This window comes from Triticum aestivum, chromosome 6B (genome assembly GCF_018294505.1).
Source record: "Triticum aestivum cultivar Chinese Spring chromosome 6B, IWGSC CS RefSeq v2.1, whole genome shotgun sequence".
Classification (NCBI taxonomy): Eukaryota; Viridiplantae; Streptophyta; class Magnoliopsida; order Poales; family Poaceae; genus Triticum; species Triticum aestivum.
This window is the reverse complement of record NC_057810.1, coordinates 91,429,259-91,443,645: the sequence shown is the minus strand read 5'-3', so window position 1 is coordinate 91,443,645 and position 14,387 is coordinate 91,429,259.

Sequence of the window (14,387 nt, the reverse complement as noted above, 5' to 3'; positions counted from 1 at the left end):
AGCATAATGGATAACATTTAATTTCTTATCAACTCTTTGTCCTAGAACAACACCAACAACATCATCACTAGCATCACGCATAATTTCAAATGGTAAGTTCCAATCAGGTGGTTGAACAATTTTAGTGAAGTCTTTAATAAACCTCCTATAGAAACCAGCATGACCAAGGAAACTTCTTATACCTTTGATATCTTTCGGACAAGGCACCTTTTCAATAGCGTCTACGTTAGCTTTATCAACTTCAATACCTCTTTCAGAAATTTTATGCCCCAAGCCAATGCCTTCATTAACCATAATGTGGCACTTCTCCCAATTCAAGACAAGATTAGTTTCTTCACATCTTTGCAAAACTCAATCAAGGTTGCTTAAGCAATCATCAAAAGAAGTCTCGTAAACGGAGAAATCATCCATGAAAACCTCAACAATCTTTCACAAAAGTCAGAGAATATAACAGTTATACATCTTTGAAAGGTAGCAGGTGCATTGCATAGACGAAAAGGCATACGTCCATAAGCAGAAGTACCAAAAGGGCAAGTAAAAGTGGTCTTTTCTTGGTCCTCTTTTAACACAGGTATTTGAGAGAAACTAGAATAACCATCTAGAAAGCAGAAATGTGTATGTTTGGATAGTATTTCTAGCATTTGATCAATAAAAGGTAGAGGGTAATAATCTTTCCTAGTAGATTTGTTTAATTTGGAAAAAATGAGTTACCATTCTATAACCTGTAACAATTCTTTGTGGAATCAATTCATTCTTATCATTAGGGACAATAGTAATATACCTCCCTTCTTAGGGACACAATGAACGAGACTTACCCATCTACTATCAGCAATAGGATAAATTACACCTGCCTCCAGAATCTTTAGTATTTCATTTCTCACCACTTCTTTCATCTTAGGATTTAACCGTCGTTGATGATCAACAACTGGTTTAGCATCAGGCTCCAAATTAGTTTTGTGCTGACATAGAGTGGGACTAATGACCTTAAGATCATCAAGAGTATATCCAATAGCAGCATGGTGCTTCTTCAGAGTTCTCAATAATTTCTTTTCTTCATGCCCTGAAAGGTTAGCACTAATAATAACAGGATATATCTTCTTTTCATCAAGATAAGCATATTTCGAAGTGTCAGGTAAATGTTTAAGCTCAAAGATGGGATCACCCTTGGGGGGAGGAGGATCCCCAAGGATTTCAACAGGCAAATTGTGTTTCAAAATAGGCCCTTGATTAAAGAATATTTCATCTAATTCCTTTCTTTCTTTCATAAACATATCATTTTCATGGTCTAGCAAATATTGTTCTAAAGGAACAGTAGGAGGCACGACAATAGAAGCAAGACAAATAACTTCATCCTTACTAGGCAGTTCCTTATCAAGGGGTTGTCTACAAAATTTAGAAAAACTAAAATCATGAGACATATCCCCTAAATCGATAGTGACAATATCTTTCTCACTGTCTATCTTAGCATTAACAGTGCTCAAGAGAGGTCTACCAAATATAATGGGACAAAAACCATCTTGTGGGGAACCAAGAATAAGAAAATCAGTAGGGTATTTTAGTTTCTCACTCAAGACTTCAACATCTCTAACTATCCCAATTGGTGATATAGTATCTCTATTGGCAAGCTTAATAGTAACATCAATATCTTCTATCTCAGCAGGTGCAATATCATTCATAATTTCTTGATATAAGGTAAAAGGAATTGCACTCACACTAGCACCCACATCACATGAGCCATGATAACAATGATCTCCTATTTTAACAGAAACAACAGGCATGGCATCAACATGTCTATGTTTCTCTTTAATATCGGGTTTAGCAATCCTAGCACCTTCATCACAGAAGTAAATAACATGCACACAAATATTATCGACCAAGAGATCTTTAACCTTAGCAATACTAGGTTCAACTTTAGTTTGTTCAGGGGGTGTAGGTGTTCTAGTATAACTCTTACGAACCACAGTTGAAGCTTTAGCATGTTCCTTTATCCAAACAGGAAAAGGTGGTTTCTCAATATAAGAAGTAGGAACAATAGGATCAACATTATAAGTAATAGTTTCTTCTTAAACTTTAATAGGTTCTGCTACTTTAACTTCAATGGGAGGATGATATTTAAACCACTTCTCCTTAGGGAGATCAACATGAGTAGCAAAAGATTCACATAAATAAGCTACTATCTCAGAGTCAAGTCCATATTTAGTGCTAAAATCACGAAAGGCATCGGTATCCATAAAAGATTTAACACAATCAAATTTAAGGTTTATACCTAACTCATTACCTTCATCGAGTTCCCAATCTTTAGAGTTGCGTTTAATTACTTCCAATAAATCCCATTTGAATCCAATAGCCTTCTTCATAAAAGAACGAGTACAAGAAGTATCGAGCATGGATTGATCATTACAAGAAATCCGAGCATAAATGTTTTGAATAGTAATTTCTCTTGAGAGCTCATGATTGGGGCTTGAATATAACATGGACTTAAGCCTCCCCAAAGCTTGAGCTATACTTTCTCCTTCACGAGGCCAAAAATTATATAGCCTATACCATATCATCACAATGAACCAGACTGATGAAATTCCAATTTCAACTCGGTTGTAGTTCCAAGATCCCATATCATCACATAGCCTATACCATGTCAATGCCTTTCCCTTGAAAGATAAAGGGAATACCTTCTTCTTGACTTCATCCTCGGGCAAACCTGCAAGCTTAAATAATCCACAAAGTTCATCCACATAGATTAGAGGCATATCCAGATGTAATGTTCCATCTCCTGCATAAGGATTAGCTAGCAGTTTCTCTATCATACCCAAAGGAATTTCATAATAAATATTTTTAGTAGGTTCAATAGGTTGAGGGGAAACTCTTTGCTATTTCGGTCGGGGTGAAGATACCCCAAACAAACCCCTCAAAGGATTATTTTCCATAGTAACAAGTGACAATAAATTTCAGCAAACTATATACATGTTTCCTTACCGAATTCCACTTACCAAAGGCGCTTCAGTCCCCAGCAACAGCGCCAGAAAAGAGTCTTGATGACCCACAAGTATAGGGGATCTATCTAGTCCTTTCGATAAGTAAGAGTGTCGAACCCAACGAGGAGCAGAAGGAAATGACAAGCGGTTTTCAGCAAGGTATTATCTGCAAGCACTGAAATTATTGGTAACATATAGTTCTGTGATAAGATAATTCGTAACGGGTAACAAGTAAAAAAAGTAACTAAGGTGCAGAAAGGTGGACCAATCCTTTTTGTAGGAAAGGACATGTCTGGACGAACTCTTATATAATGCAAAGTTCTCCCGAGGACACATGGGAATTTCTGTCAAGCTAGTTTTCATCATTCTCATATGATTCGGGTTCGTTACTTTCATAATTTGATATGTGGGTGGACCGGTGCTTGGGTTCTTCCCTTCCTTGGACAAGCCTCCCACTTATGATTAAGCCCTCTCACAAGCATCGCAACTACGAAAGAAGAATTAAGGTAAATCTAACCATATGATGAAACATATGGATCCAAATCAACCCCTTATGAAGCAATGCATAAACTAGGGTTTAAGCTTCTATCACTCTAGCAACCCATCATCTACTTATTACTTTCCAATGCCTTCCCCTAGGCCCAAATCATGGTGAAGTGTCATGTAGTCGATGTTCACATAACACCACTAGAGGAAAGACAACATACATCTCATCAAAATATCGAACAAATACCAGATTCACATCATTACTTATAACAAGACTTCTCCCATGTCCTCAGGAACAAACGTAACTACTCACAAAGCATATTCATATTCATAATCAGAGGAGTATTACTTATCATTAAGGATCTGAACATATGATCTTCCACCGAATAAACCAACTAGCATCAATTACAAGGAGTAATCAACACTACTAGCAACCCACACGTACCAATCTGAGGTTTTGAGACAGAGATGGATACAAGAGATGAACTATGGTTTGAGAGGAGATGGTGCTGGTGAAGATGTTGATGGTGATTGACCCCCTCTTGATGAGAGAATCGTTGGTGATGACGATGGCTTTGATTTCCTCCTCCCGGAGGGAAGTTTTCCCGGCAGAACACTCAACCGAAGCCCTAGATTGGTTCTGCCCATGTTCAACCTCGAGACGGCGGCACTTCATCCCGAAAGCTTTCTTCTGATTTCTCTAGGTTAAAACACACCATATAGCAGAAGATGGGCACCGAAGGTCTGCCAGGGGGCCACAAGGTAGGGGTCGCCCCCAGGGGGGTAGGGTGCGCCCTCCGCCCATATGGATGGTTGGTGGCCCCCTTGTGGTGCTTTCTTCGCCCAATATTTTTTTATTAATTCCAAAATGACTCTTTGTGAAGTTTCAAGACTTTTGGAATTTGTGCAGAATATGTCTCTAATATTTGCTCCTTTTCTAGTCTAGAATTCCAACTGCCAGCATTGTCCCTCTTCACGTAAACCTTGTAAAATAAGAGAGAAAGGCATAAGTATTGTGATATAGTGTATAATAACAGCCCATAATGCAATAAATATCGATATAAAATCATGATGCAAAATGGACGTATCACATAGCAGTTTGCATATCAATAGGCTTATGGCATTGCATATGATGTTGTATATTATCACCCAACTGAGAGATGAAACTACTGATGTAGTAATCACTGGGAATGTAGGGATATCTCCTTATTTAATTCATAGAAGCCTCAAACTGCTGAATTTATGTAGTGGAGCTATGAGTGAGGGTGAAAAGTTCACATTATTACTGATGGACTACCTGTTAAGTACCTGCAAAATCTATGCCATGGCAGAGTTCCCGCAAAGTAACCTGTGCCTCTCCACCATTGCATTGCACACCCTTTCAGATGGGTGATAACAATACCATTTCTTTGCTCTATTTTTTGTATTCAATAGTCAAATTGTGGCCCTCAAATTCTGTAATATTCAAGTTAGTTGGCTTCACTAGTGGAGCTTGTCTAGGCGATCGTGGTAATTGTTGCCTCTGTGCGATAGGCAGAAAGCATCTTACCCTTGTATGAGGGGGCGCCGTATGTGTTTATTAACAGTGGCGCACCTCCCTATAGCGCATACATCATTAGGATTACAATCTTGAAGGAGAAGGGATAAGGAGATAGAGATATTGGTTACAGGAGAAGGAGTACATAGCAAGTTATCTATAGAGTCCTGGACTGAAACAACTTGAGTATCCTATCCGTGTGCTATGTTACAATTTGCACGTTTAACACCCTCCCTTAATCACAAATTCATCAAGTTGAGATTAAGCTTGAAGTCTTCAAAACTCCTTGTGGGTAAAGCTTTGGTGAATCCATCTGCAACCTAATCTCTGGAATGCACAAAACGAATATCAAGTTGCTTATTAGCAACTCTTTCTCTAATAAAGTGAAAATCTATCTCTATGTGTTTTGTCCTGGCATGAACACGGGATTAGCAGATAGATAAGTAGCACCAAGATTATCACACCACAAACATGGAGCTTGAGTGTTTTTCACATGAAGTTCCTTAAGGATGGATTGAACCCATATAATTTCTGTTGTTGCATTCGCCAATGCTTTGTACTCTACCTATGTGATGGATCTAGACACAGTTGCATGTTTCCTTGCACTCCATGATATTAAGTTAGGGCCAAAGAACACTACAAATCCACTAGTGCAGTGCCTATCATCCAGGCTACCTGCCCAATCAGAATCAGAAAAGTTACCGACCAAAGTAGATGCTGACTTGCTAAAGTTAAGATCGATGCTCAAAGTATTTTTGACATATCTAACTATATGTTTGGCAGCAGTCCAATGAATTGTGGTGGGTGCATGAAGAAATCGCCATACTTTGTTGACAGCAAAAGAAATATCAGGTCTTGTCAAAGTCAAGTATTGTAATGCACCTACTAGACTCCTGTATTTAGTGTCGTCTTCTCTACTCAGAGGTGTACCTTCTGTAAGAGACAGTTTCTCTAAACTGGATAATGGAGTAGGTAAGGGTTTACAACCTTGCAAGCCAGCCCTTTTTACCAAGTCAATGACATATTTTTCCTGGGAGAGATGAAGTCCATCATCATGTTTCTTCACTTCAATCCCATGGGAAACAGTGAAGATTTCCAAGGTCCTTGAGGGCAAAATCTTTACTCAAATCCTTCAACAGTCCTGCTATTGCCTCATTAGATGAACTTGTAACAATGATATCATCAACATATATGAGAACAAATATTGATGTATTCAACTTGTTGTAAATGAACAATAAGGTGTCAGACTTAGAAGGAACAAAACCAAGTGTTTGAATCTTGTGGTAGAGATGGGAGTAACATGCCCTTGGAGCTTGCTTCAATCCATACGATGCTTTATCAAGTTTTCAAACATAAGAGGGTGTATTTTCATTTTCAAACCCATGGAGGTTGTTTCATGTATATCTCCTCTTCCAGAACACCATGAAGATACACATTCTGCACATCCAACTGTCTGAGACTCCAACCCCTACAAACAACAATAGATAGAACAACACAAATGGTTCCAGCTTTAACAACATGACTAAAGGTGTGTCATGCCCAATATACATAGAGCCGCATATTGGAGACGTTTTTGCAAGGTGGATATCATTACATCGTACCATTACATAATAGATGAGGATACATACAAAAGGCATACAATGCCACATGAATACAACAACATCATACACCAGAGCAACATCCGACTACAGATGAAACACAAACAGAAACTCAAACGACATCCACCCTGCTAGCCCAGGATGCCGACTAGGAACCTAACCCCTGAACGAAGAAGAAGAAGAAGAAGAAGAAGAAGAAGAAGAAGAAGAAGAACTCCAAGAAAAACATACATCGGTCTCACGTCAGATCATCGCATTACCTGTACCTGCAGTTGTTGTTGTAGTAATTTGTGAGCCACAAGGACTCAACAATCCCATTACCATGGGTATCAAGACTAGCAAAGCTTAAACGGGAATGGAATGGATAAGTGGTGAGGTTGCAGCAAGCGATTAAGCATTTGTATGGTGGCTAACTTACTAGTACAAGAATAAGGTGAGAAGCTACGCAAATGGTCGCAAACTAGTAATGATCAAGAAGCGATCCTAAACTACTTACGTTCAAACATAACCCCACCATGTTCTCTTCTCGAACTCACCTGAAAAGGGACCATCATGGTTACACAAGCGATTGGTGTATTTTAATTCAAATCGGGTGTCAAGTTCTCTAAAACCGGACATTAAAAACTCCCGTCTGCCACATAATCGTAAGCACGACTCGTGAAAGTTTAAACCCTTTAGAGGTGTCCCAACTTAGCCCATGACAAGCTCACGATCCGCGGAGACAATCCTCCATCCGGGACATCCGATCAGACTCGGGATCCCGGTGCACAAGACATTTCGACAATGGTAAAACAAGTCCAGCAAGACCTCCCGACGTGCCGACACCCTGATAGTAGCCACGCGTATCTCGTCTCAGGCCACGATCGGATTATCCAAACTTCCGATAGGCCAAATCTAGAGTTGCCCTTGGCGGTCACCGGGGGTTTACAGGTGTGTACCAACACTCATGAGGAGCACTGGCCCGGGGGTTGATTAAGAGTCCTCGGGTGCTAGCCGGTCCCTATGCAAGTTTTTAGTTGTTATTAGGCAAATGGTAAAACCAATGTTGGACCTTGCTGGAAGAGTTTTATTCAAAGCGAACTACCAAGAGGGGCCCATGAACCCTCATCGTGTTAGGGACGCAAAATCAAGGAACATAACACTGGTATGATGGAAACTAGGGCGGCAAGAGTGGAACAAAACACCAGGCAAAAGGCCGAGCCTTCCACCCTTTACCAAGTATATAGATGCATTAATTAAATATAAGAGATATTGTGATATATCCCAAGATATCCATGTCCCAGCATGGAACAACCTGCAACTGCACCTGCAACTAGCAACACTATAAGAGGGGATGAGCAAAGCGGTAACATAGCCAAATAATGGCTTCTAGGATGGTGGTAATGGTTAGAGGTTGTTCATGGCATAATGGGAGGCTTGATAACAAGTGGTAGGAAGCGCGACATAGCGATAACATCAAGACAACTAGCATAGCAATGATAGTAGTGAGATCCGGGGTAACGGTCATCTTGCCTGAAATCCCGCTAGGAAGAAGAACGAGTCCATGAAGAAGAAGAACGGGTGTAGACGAACAAAGCATGGTCGAACGAATCGTCACGATCGCAATGAAATAGGAACTATCGAGAAGAAGCATAACCGGAAAGAAGCAAACAACATGGTAAACACACAACACATAAACATGACATGATGCTCAACCAAGTATGATACATGACAAAGGCTACATGATGCTACTCATGGCAAGATATGATGCATACAAGAACATCACACCAAAGCAAGTTTAAATGAGGCTGGAAACAACATATAACAATTCCGATAAGTCCTTGTATGCAATTTTCGAAATTAGTCCAGATTTGAATAACACATCATGTTCAAGTTGTTAAACAGCAAGTTAAAATGCACCAAGGAGATCTACACGTTTTTCTAATCAAGTTACATATAAAGTTCATTTAATTCGGAGCTACGGCCTAGAAGATATGAGCAAAACAAGCTAAACATGGCATTGATGCAAAATGCATACAAACATCAAGCACACACCTCAAAACATGGGTGCAACAAGATAATATGAAACTCCATGCAATTCTAAACAAGTTTCATATAGAACATGCCCAAAATGGAGCAATGATGCAACACATACACTCCAAACAAGTTATAACAACAAACTGCGCAAAACAGCAAGTAGGCACTTTGCAATACTCAAAACAACATGCTACAAAAAACATATGAACACAAACTTCATATGCACTTGAAGTACAGATTACATGCTTCAAATATCATTGAGGTTCAGGTTCATAGGCATCAAGATTAATCCAAGATGGTTAATGCAAAAATGCAACTCAATAACACAAATTGATGATAGTGGAAAACAGGGCATATGCATGAGCAGAGTTAATATGATGACATGTTGAAGGCATGAAACAAAGATGATACAGTAACTATATATAGCAACCAAGAGAATGGCATCAAATTACACATAATAAAGAGCAAATAACATCCAGGCATCATAGGCATATCGCTCATGGATTAGTGGGAACCAACAAGACAAGTTTGAATGTTATAACAATTTCAGCAAGTGCAAAATAGCAACCTCAACATAGCATGTTTGCAAGCTTAGACCAGAGGTCATATGAAGTCCAAACTTATCAACTTAGCATGTGGAAAGAGTATTCATAGCATAATTCAATTCATGTAACTAGAGCATCTATCCAAAAGAGGTAAGGAATAATTAATATCAAGCTCGCAACATGGCATCATGAAGTTAACAGAAAACTGGAACATCATTTAGGCAAGTTCATAGCATTTAAAACATAGGCTATATGACATATATGAGGTATAAAAAGGCATGGCATGATATAGCATAACATGGAAATCAAAACATGTCAACTAAGCAACTCCAGATTATGCATGGATTAGACGGTATCATCAAGCAAACATAGCAACATGATATGACAGATTCAGACTAGCAGAACATTAACAACAAGTAGCACATTTCACAAGCTTGATGCACTCACCATAGGGCATATCAAAATACTTGGATTTCACCACTGCAATTATGGAATAACTATCCTCCAAAAACATGTGTGACATGATTATCAAAAGAAAATCACACAAAAAAAATATAAAATGACAAATAGGTAACTTCTAAAAGTTCTCAACATTTCACATTAGCAAGAACTTTCGCAACAGGGATTAACATGTCAACATGTACCCGAACATGAAAGAAAAGCACACCAACATGTATATCACTCTGAGCTAAACATTTGCATATCAAGATCATCACCATAGGATCAACTGGGACCAAGTTATAGTACTCACAAGATTCATACATGATGTTAACAGGCAGCAGATTTCAGCAGTTTATATCACTTAGCAGTTTTACAATGAAGATTAAGATGTCAATACTAACAGTAACATGCATGAAAACTACACCATCATGTAGATCATTCAGAGATGAACATTTTGATATATCATTCATGCAAAACGGAGCAATATGCACAAACTTATGTCAGGTCAAACATGCACACATAATGTTGAAAATCCTGGGACAGAAAAATCGACCTCGAGGAACTTGGACGGGGAGGAACCTGGATAGAGGGATCCGGGACGCGGAGCGACGCTTGGTTCATGGGACAGGTGGATCTGGTCTAGGCAAACTCCGGTGACGTGGATGGGGAAGCGTGGCGACGGATCCGGGCAGTGCCGGCCCGGATCTGGCCGGAGGCGAGGCGGGGAGAGACGGCTAGACCGGGCTGACAGAGCTCGTGGCTCCGGACTATGGCTGGATCCGAGAAGGCGGCGGCGTGCAGTGTGGAAGCGTAGGGAGGCGCAGTGGAGGCAGCGCTCGGCGGCGAGGTCGTAGGGCGGCGGCGAGGTGGCGCGAGCTGGCGGCGGGGTAGGGCGAGCGCGGGGAGCGGCACAACTCACAGGACGACGGTGGAGGGGTCCGGCAGAGGCGGCAGCGACGGGAGCTCCGGTGAGATCCCGCGGGGCAGCAGCGGTGGCACTCACTGGCGGTGGGGTCGGGCGCCACACGGGGCGGAGTGAGGGGCGCAGGGCGGCTCGGGCGGATCGGGCCCGTCGCGGCCCGGAGCGGGCCAGAGATGGGCTCCACGGGCCCAGCGGCTGCGGGGTGACATGGCGAATGGTGATTGGCTGCAGGCTGTGATGGACATGTCCGAAGGCGGGGCGGACCTGTCCGGCAGCGCGAGGAGGAAGGCTAGGGTTTTGCCCGAAATGAAGGGGAGGGGGCATTTTTATAGGTAGAGGAAGCTAGGAGAGGGCTATTGAGGAGCGGTTTTTGTCCACACGATCGTGATCCAACGCTGAAGAGCATGGAGGGGGTTTGGATGGGCTAGTAGGCTGTTGTGGAGGGGTGCTGGGCTGCAAGGACAAAGGGGTCCGACGGATAACGCGGTTAACCGTTGGGGCATCAAACGACCTCCAAATGGAACGAAATTTGACAGGAGGTCTACCGGTGATGTACCAAGAACATTCGTAAACTCTCGGCCCATTCCGAGAACATTTTTCTGATGCTCACAAAACAAGATCTGGGAGGTGCGATGGGCGTGTGAGAGTGTGGTTGGGCTCTGAATGGACAACAGAGAGAACTGGGGGAACCGGGGGAACCCGAACGGATGCAAGTTTTGAAAAACATGCAGATGAAATGAACATGATGACATGACAAAGAGCAACACGCAACTGAATGACATGGCAACGACGGTGAATAACAGGATGACACCTGGCGCATTGGTCTTGGGGCGTTACAAGGTGTCCTCATAATCTATACCATACCGTTGCTTGAAGCCTTTCGCAACAAGTCTGGCCTTGTAGCGATCAATGGTTCCATAAGATTTTCACTTGATTCTGAAAACCCATTTGCAATCAATAAGGTTTTTACCTTGCTATGGAGGGACTAGATGCCACGTGTTATTTTTTTCTAGTGCCATATATTCTTCCTTCATTGTCTTTTTTCCATTTTTCATCACCAAGTGCCTCTTCAAGAGTGCTTGGTTCACCTATAGAATAAACTAGTCCATATTTGGTTTTGTGTTTGTAATTAATAGGTTGTATCACACCTTGTTGTATCCTTGTGCGTCGTTGTAATGGTGCAACAGGATCAGCCGGCGCAGAAGATCCCGAGCCACACACAGGAGTTCTGGGCGCAGCAGATCACAAGGTTGATTCGTCTCGCGCTGGCGTCGTATCCTCTATGGTTCTGGATGGTGGTTCAGGCTCGGTAGAGGCCACAGAATATCCCGACCTCCCAACTGGCTCATCCTCGGGTTCGTGATTGAGTGAGCCCATGCGAATCTGCACCGGATCCCATGCCCGTCAGCTACAGCTAGGCGCGCCGCTTGTAGCACCACGGTTCGTCCAGGAAGCGCGTGCCGCTTAGGCCACCAAGGGACTTCCAAGTGGCAGGCGGCGATTGTGTAGGGTAGGTGATGATGACATAGACCTAGGGTAGGCTCATAGGCTTGACCTATACGCCCCACCAAGGTCACTACCCTAGAATCAAAGCCATTTAAAGAGCAACAGAGGGTATCAATTGAAGTAGTCGAGTGTAAGCCACTCGACCAATCACCTCACTCAGATACCCCTCATTCCTATAGTCACTCGACTATATAGAAGACCACTCGACCAAATAAGACCAGGAGTCACTAAGGACAACAACGGTCAGGCGTTCACTCCATAGTCTTTAAGGCCATCGAATACACATTATAGCTGGCGTTATCAGTAACGCCCTACCTTTATGTACATTGAACCCCTGTAATGGTAGTGGGCTGGGGTCCTGGCGCACTCTATGTAAGCCACCCCCTCCTCCAGGACAAGGGTTCGCACCCCCTATAACACACACCATATTCTAGTCGACTACCTCAAGGCACCAAGACGTAGGGCTTTTACCTCCTCCGGGAGGGGCCTGAACTCGTAAACTCGTGTGTACATCCTCGCCGTAGCTAGGACCTTGCCTCCTCATACTTACCCCCTACTCTTACGGTCAGTCTTAGTACCACGACAGTTGACGCCCACATTGGGGCAAAGCGTCTTAGCAACTTCCGGCGAGGTTGCATTTTCTTCAATCTTCATCAATATGGTTTCCGGCGGCAGTTTGGTCGTGGGCCACAAGTTCTGACTCGGCGCGCTAACCTTCGTTGCCGACGACTCCGCCTGGCTCCAGGAGGCACCCCTCGACGTCGAGGCTTTGCTGATCCGTGGTTCATCGCACTTTCGTGCAAGTGCCCGTGGTGTCCTCCTTCGGCAACCGTCGACCCCGTACCAGTCGGTCCCTGCATCGTCCTCGCACTCTGCTGGACATCGCCGCAAGCGGTCTAGTCGATCGCGGCTCCAGCGATGGGTGAAGCATGCGGTGGCTCTACAGGCGTTCACCCCCCAAGTCACGGCGATCAAGCCCAGCGTATTTCATTGTGGTCCAGTCGACCCGTCAACAGACTTAGCAGACACACTTTCCGAGAGCGGGAGTTGTGACCCCGTGGCGGAAGTCCTCATGGTCGACTCTCATTGCGGCATACCTGGTTTTTGTCCTAGCGGCGGCAATGCTGACGGTGATGGCCCGTCATTCGGCCACGAGGAGTATCAGCCCCAACCTCTCAGCTCGCAGCAGAGGGAGGGGCTGCACCACCACAACGAGGAGGCTCTCCAGACCCCTATCATAGGGGAAACCGCCGAGGCTCGGGCTTTGGAGGAAGTACGCTTGGCCACACTGGCTAAGCACACTCGTTTCGAGAATCTCCTATATTCTCTCGATGAGCGTGCCCATTGACTGATCCCCGGATCCACTTGGCGTTCACGGCAATTGTTTCCACCGGAAACTCAGGTATTCCGCACACCGATCCAGAATATTGCAGCTGCTATAGGTATTGCAGAGTCCATTCAGCCGTCTCGCTTGGAGGCTGGAAGGGGCTTGGAACAGATCAGGGCACTGCTCCGAGCAGCAAGAGACCAAAACTCCGCTGTGTCCTAATCGCGGAACAGAATTCACAGTCGATCAGTAAGAGCAGACACCGTTCAGTCGGCACGCAGTCCTATGTAAGCTTTGCGGCGAGGAGATCGTGATCACCGCCAAGATCGGCACCTAGGAAGAGCACACGGAGATTATGATCATGAGTACACCCACGAGAACCACTATCGAGTGCCTTCGCCCCTTCCGAGGGACGGGTCATACGCGCCCTGGCGGTATGATGATAGGCGACCATATGGGAATTACCGCAGAGTTCTAGTCGACCCTAGAGAACTGGCTTCGATGCAAGGTCAGTCCTTGTGCAAGGTTTGGTCGATCAGAATAGTGCATACAGAGAAGGGCTAGATAGAGACAGGCCCTGTGGAACCAGGGTCCATGTTTCTGGCCCAGAGTGTTTCAAAAGAGCCATCAGGGCGGCTGAGATTCCTCACAACTTCAGATTGGCGACTGGCGTTAGCAAGTTCATGGGAGAATCAAAGCCCGACACCAGGCTTGAGGATTACCGAGTGGCTGAACACATTGGAGGCGGCCGCGATGAGGTGACTATGAAGCACCTCCCTCTGATGCTTGAAGGTTCTGCCAGAGCCTGGTTGAACAAGCTGGCCCCTGGGAGCATTCTGAATTGGGATGAGTTGGCCCAAGTGTTTACCAGAACATTCGAATGCACCTGCAAAAGATCCGCTGGTCTACCGGAGCTGCAGCATTGCGTGTAGAAACCGAATGAAACCTTGAGAGATTATATCCAGAGATGGATCACTCTACACCACACAGTGGAAAATGTGTTGGATCACCAGGCAGTCTGTGCCTTTAAGGAAGGC